This window comes from Xyrauchen texanus, chromosome 35 (genome assembly GCF_025860055.1).
Source record: "Xyrauchen texanus isolate HMW12.3.18 chromosome 35, RBS_HiC_50CHRs, whole genome shotgun sequence".
Classification (NCBI taxonomy): domain Eukaryota; kingdom Metazoa; phylum Chordata; class Actinopteri; order Cypriniformes; family Catostomidae; genus Xyrauchen; species Xyrauchen texanus.
This window is the reverse complement of record NC_068310.1, coordinates 15,437,822-15,444,709: the sequence shown is the minus strand read 5'-3', so window position 1 is coordinate 15,444,709 and position 6,888 is coordinate 15,437,822. Positions and strand designations below refer to the sequence as shown.

The 6,888-nt window shown below is 37.3% G+C and overlaps 1 long non-coding RNA gene across 1 annotated transcript; it reads left to right on the top strand.

The window, feature by feature from the left end:
- The first annotated feature begins 431 nt into the window (after nt 1-431).
- On the top strand, nt 432-912 carry LOC127628476 (uncharacterized). The gene is made up of 3 exons (XR_007968676.1): nt 432-582; nt 691-766; nt 852-912. It is a non-coding gene; the product is annotated as an uncharacterized LOC127628476 (long non-coding RNA).
- The last annotated feature ends 5,976 nt before the right edge of the window (nt 913-6,888 follow it).

Sequence of the window (6,888 nt, the reverse complement as noted above, 5' to 3'; positions counted from 1 at the left end):
ATAAGTGAGAGGAAGAGCTAGACCTGGAGGAAGACATTTATCAGATGAAATTCGAGCAACATTGGTTGACCATGTTGTAAACCATGGGTTGACATTGAGTGAGACTGGACAGAGCTCAGCCCAACTTCAGCAGATATAGCACTGCAACAGTAATTTGGACATTTCAACAAGAGCACAGGTGAAAAAACAGCTTTTCTCTACTGTCTACAGTAAAATCCGTACAATGTAGCCTACTATATGCACTACATCAGTACTTTTAGATACCCATTCAATGATTGAAACAATGCCTTGTATGCTGTTCTGTGACATTTTACATGTATTCTGATTTGTCCACAAAGGATTGGGGGGTCGAGAATGTCAAGGAGGAAGGGGCCCCATATTCACGGAGAAAAAAGTGAGAGCTATCGTAAACATGGTTTTGGTCAATAATGCGATACGTCTCAGAAATTCAAACAAAACTTCCTCCATGATCAAACTGTTTTCAATAATGTTCATGAGGACTCTCTATCAACACTGGGGCGAGTTGTGATTTCGGAAAGAAATTCTGAGAGAGTAAAAGACCTGCGGCATGAATATGTGGAGGTAAGTAATGTATACTTCAGTATTGTGCACTGTACACAGAAAAGTTTTACATGTAAATTTATAGTAGGCCTATATCGAACTACACAATGTTGTCAATTTGTTTTTCAGAGTTTTGGTAATGGATGCTGATGCAATCCCACATTCATTTATCTTCATAGATGAGGCTGGGTTTAACCTAACAAAAGTAAGAGTGAGAAACATCACTGGCCACATAGCTATTTTGAATCGCCTGGGCGAACGTGATATTAACATCACTATGTATCATGCAGATTGGGGTCCTCCACCACAACGCCAACTTGGGTCCTTACAACACGGACTACATGCATTTTTAGACTGACTATACAACAGCGCCACAGCAGAAGATCAAATGGATGCAGAGCAGATGAGATGCATTGTCATCTGGGACAATGTATCTTTAAAACCGATCTGCTCTTGTCCAAAACTGGTTCCATCATCCACAATTTTCACTCTAATACCCTCCACCACACTCTCCCTTCCTTAACCCCATCGAGGAGGGATTTTCTTTTTTCAGCATGGCAATGGAAGGTTTACGATCTCCAGCCCTATGTTAGGATACCCCTCATTCAAGCCATGGAGGAGGCCTGCAACCTAATTAGGCCAGATCCAGCTAGGTGAAGAGATGGGTGTTTTCACAAATGTATTTGCTGTGTTTATGTACTATATTCTGTTTAGAATATGTTCTGATTTGGTCAATATTCATGTACTATTCTAACAGTAGTAAAGTAATGGAGTGGTGGTGGCTGTGGTAGGGTGGAGGGCGGGGCCGGGTTGTGATTATACACACCCGGTCCCTTATCAGGCTAATTAAGCCTCTGAGAGGGATAAAGGCCGATGACAGACGGTGGTGCGACGAGAGAGAGATAGTTTACGGACATGTCCGTCATGTGTGTTTGTGTCTTTAAGTTATTCATTAAAATACTATTTATATTATCAAGCCGGTTCTCGCCTCCTCCTTCCCATTGAACCCCTTTACAGTGGCGTAATGGTCTGAAGCAATAAACTGTTAATCAGAAGGTTGTCGGTTCGATCCCCACAGCCACCACCATTGTGTCCTTGAGCAAGGCACTTAACTCCAGGTTGCTCTAGGGGAATTGTCCCTATAATAAGGGCTCTCTAAGTCACTTTGGATAAAAGCATCTGACAAATGCATAAATATTAAAAGTGTTTTGAGCACAGCAGTGTATAACTGGTTCAAACCGAATTTGATTGTATGAACTGTGCACCATATGGTTTCAACTGGGTTTTTATAAATGATTGTATAGTTTTTAATTAAGTTTCTTTATACAAAAGTTTTTTTGGTTTTCTGCTACGTGTGGTTGTGTGTAGTGTTTTGACAAAATGAGCCCCGTTTTCAAAACCGTGCTTGAGCAGTCATTAAAAAAAAAAAACATTTGAGACTATTACTGTAAAGAGACTTCTGTCAAAGCACAATTACTCCTGTTAGTTATACTGATTCAGGTTGTTTGAGGATGAAAACAAAGTACTGCCTTTCATAAAACTGAAGTTTTATAATCAAAATCTAAATATAATGTAATGTACAATGCTATGTCATGAGACCGTAACAGAAATTATGGAGGTTTGTTAAATCTTAATGTATTGAAAACCTATTTATTGGTTTTACTTTACCCATAACTATTCAAAATATTTCTCAAAAGCTATGTAATTATATTACATTTAGTATCAAAGCCAGCTACCACGAATATCCGTTGTCTAACAAGCAATACATTTTAATCTTTAGTTTACAAGTAACATTGCCTTAGTCAAAAACATAGGTAACCCATTGTTCTTTCATTTCATACTGGGGCTGAGCTTGTTTTTGCAGCATTGAACATCTTGAGTTACATGAACATTTATGCAGCAGTATTTTTTAAAGGGGGATTCACCATGTCTTGTAAATCTTTCTCATTCTTTGAAGTCTTATCTGGCTCAAGACATTGATCGTAGTGCTGGAGTGTTCCTATGGAATCCCAGTCCACTGTGTGTGTGTGTTCCCACACAAGTGGCCCCAGAAAACCCTCCCACATATATTAGTGTTGAACTGACAAGTCATGCGATGAACAAATTTTGGAAAGTAAAACTATATTTTATCTGCATAATAATTAGTTCAGTTGTTCACACAGGTACCATTGAGTCAGTTTCAAATTAATAGTTTCACATTTATTTGAAAAAATTTGTCTTTTTTTCTGAAACCTTGAAAAACAAAAAACAAAAAGATAAAAATGTCATATGAATAAACATTTAAATCTGTACCATAATTTTACATATCTAATATCTTACAGTGTCTTGGGAAGTTCTTAAGCTGGTGTTGAATTAACCAAGGTTTGACTTTTGTTTGACTTTTTGTTTGTTTGTTTGTTTGTTTGTTTGTTTGTTTGGGGACTAGAGATTCACTTTAGGCTAATGATCATAAATAGTTCTAGCTTTATGTAGATGGAAGACTCAGCTATATGTTAATCACGTCTGCTGTAAAAATGACTAAATGCAGCTAATATGCAAATGAACACTTGCAGAAAAACATGTTTTCCAGCCTTTTTCTCTTTATCCTTGATCCTGTTGATTAGGCTAATGGACATGAATTACTTAGTTAAATCTAGTTTCATTTATATCGAATGATATTATAGTTATATTATAGTCATATAACATGGTACAAGTGGCGTGACATGTTGCCAGTGGTGTAAAGTAATGAATTATAAATACTCACAATACTGTAATTAACTACTTTTTTTTAACAAGAATTGTACTTTTTTAAGTAGTTTAAAAGTTTTATACTTTTACTTTTACTTGAGTATATTTTAAGTGCTGTAATGCCTCAAGCACAGCTCAACACCTGAACATCACGGCAGCACCTAAAAGGGCTTTTTGCATTGAAAAAGGCCAATTGCATGATGATGTCATGTGAGTTTAAGTAACAGTATTTCTACTCGAGTATGATTTTTCAGTACTCTTTCCACCCCTGCATGTTGTACTTCATCTAAGTCTATTATAGAGAGCAACGCTTTCAGAATTGTTTTGCATGCAACTTTTATGACCTTATATTAATCATTTGAATAAAATGAGCAAAACTACTTATAAATGCTGGCATACAATATACACTTTATGAACAGTCATATGAAGTTTAACCTAAAATCTTAATGTTGATTAAAAAGGTCCATTATGTCAACTACCCAAATACTCACGAACACACATAAACACATAGAGTCAACAATCATAAATAGATAACACTTTTACTGTCCTGCATAAACAAACAAACAAGTCAAGACAACTGTCAAGTCATGGTAAATCAAGACACACCCAGTAATTCAGTACGCTGCAGTGAAGTCCATATTACAAAAAAGAAAAAACAAATTAAACATAAAGAATAATTTCAATACTTTTTAAACAAGCAAGTACAACCCACAAAGTATGTATATCATTATCAATGGGACATGTAGATGCTTCACTTTTAAGAAATTAAACTTTTAAGAAAATTTTAAACAATGCAATTTGGTAAATTTCATATCAACTGTATTTGCTTTGGCACTAATTGAACTCATTTTATAATTGGCAAATTTAAGCTAATTTAAATAAATCTAATTTGTTATTCCCTGAAATAATATTTTGAACGAACAGAATACACTGGCATTATTAAAAACGTGCCATTACGCCTCCCAGTGGACAAAGGTAGATCACATCACTAAACTTTTAAATAAGATATCATATTTTCTGCTTTGCTTCAAAAAACTAGAGAAACCAGTTTGCACAGATCTGTCATCGTTCATTCTCTGAAGACTCATATTTGTTCTTTCTGGCCCTCTATAAATTATATTTTCCACTTGCGGCCAATTATTCGTTTGTCTTCTGCTTAAACAGACATTATCTGTTACAACATGTTATGATTTGTGACAGTTTGCTGTAATCTCCAAACTGAGGTTTGTCATAACATTAACAGAGATTCATTATAAAGATTAGCCTTTACATAGAGCTGTTTTGTTCAAGTGATTCAAACCTATGAGGAAATCTATTGTGAATTGATTGAGTTCTTCAGCTGTACATGACTAACTGCTATATTGCTGCTGTCCTCTTTTCTTCTGTGTGTCCTCAGTGGGATGGAGACCCACAGCTGTCTGACCTGGTCTGTCTGGTAATGAGGAATCAGCTAATGCTAATAAATATCCATCACTGTAATCTGACTTCACTCTCTCTGATCTGTATTACATGGTATTCTATAGTTCAAGTTGAAAGTATTTGCATGTTGAGCCAAAGCCCTGCCCTTGTTGAACATGTTTAATATACATGACGATGACATGCCCTGTTAATTTCTCTTTGTGGACCGAACTTTATGTCAGCCTTTTTTTAACCTTTTTCATACTGCCTATAATGTACAACATTGAACTGAGCTGTAAGCCTGCTACATTTAAAGGAATATTTCACCCAAAATATATTTTTTAAATTCATTTGTCAGTTATTGTTTGTTGTTGTTTTGAGTTTCTGTTTGTTGTTCATCATTTTTATTAAAGCCTGCAATTAGATCCTATGTCTCCTGTCTCATCTCAGCAACCATTCGTTACAGAAGAACTGATCCAACATGGATCTAGTGGCTATCCGAATTCTACTTCTCAAGCAAGGGGACTGTCCAGTTAAGGATAATGTCCATGAGTTCCTCGAACTAGCGAATTTAGTGTACTATCCAGACTGCTCTCTGGTGGTTCTCTTCCCGAACCGGTCTGAATAGTGCACTGAAGGAACTGATGCCTCTGGCTGATCCTCACTGCATGCTCTGCGAATATGTTGAGAAGGCTCTGGAACTTTGTGGTTTCCCTTTCACAGTGTATTATGGCGGTAACCCTGGGCCAAAACCTGCATGTTCGGCTCCTTGCTCCAAGCCTGCATTGGCCAAAGGGCCAGTGCCCATGCCTGTAGCCTCAACCGTCCCAGAGCTAATGCCTGTGGTCTCTCCCGCTCCCGTAACTACGCTCCAGGCTATCCGGAAAAGGAGAAAGAAAAGGACACATTCTCCCCAGTCTCTGCCCGTGCTCACGACCACGGAGGTCATTCCCCCGACGCTGCCCGCTCTCGTCAAGCCTCCAGGGTCAGGAGGCGGCCATGTGTGACACCAAAATACGGGACAAATTGCATCGCATATTGATTTCTTACGGAACACAATTTTTTTCCATTGACATATTTTGTTAATTAATTTGAACTGATACTGCTTCAGCATGAGGGTGACTCTCTCTCCACTCACTGTCATAAATTCACTCAGTCAATGATGGTGGTGACAACGGTTGTCAGGGGCGGGGAATGGCAGAATTCGAGTGATAATGCAAAACAAAACAGCATCCAATACAGTTAAAGGGAAACTAAAGACAGTAGATTATGGACTTCTGAAGCAGCAAAACGAGTGGGTATACAGAGGGTATATGCAAATATGAATCCTTACAAGCTGTTATATGCAAACAGCCCTGGGGAAAAAGGGTGTATACATGCGTATGGCCCCGAAAACACCACTGCTGAAAAGCATTTTAAAAGCATCATAACAGTAGTCCATATGACATGTGCACTATATAAATGTCTTGTGAAGTCATATGATAACTTTGTTGTAGGAACAGATCTAAATTTAAATAATTTTATATTTGAAACATAACTCTTTGCTGTAGCTCTCAAATTTTTTTTGTGTAATTTACTTATGCACATATTAAAACGTTGGGCATAATTAACATGCAACCTGGCTTGACACATCATGACATGACATATTTGAATTTTCAGAGCAACCTCTGAGGGTTCTAGTCCCATGGAAACCAGGAAGTAATCATGTTCACAGAAACAACAATGTGCAAGATTCTGAAGATGCATTTTCGCTATGCAATTACATATTTACTCCACTGACAGTTAGGTTTAGGGTTGAGGTTTGTGGCTGGAGTTCATGAAATATGCATTCCTGTTGACTGTATTACATAATATACTGTACATATAAAAATATCTCAATTTTGGCAATGCCCTGTGGATATTTCACTCGAAAACTGGAGCTCACACGTGCCCATACATCCAACAATACTTCCAGCTTTGGCCACTGGGGGCAGTGGTTTGAAATTCGGAAAGCACAGACCGATTTTAGCAGCAAAATTTTCAACATACTGTTGCTGAATTCACTGTGTGACTGGATGATAGGAGACTTGATCCTCATTCTGATAGATTTGTTTTGCAAGGTACTATGCACCCCAAATACATTTCATTTAATGAAATTACAACAAAATGTGGATGATTTCATGAATTATGACATGAATAAAGAATTTAAAAGGTCACAAATGT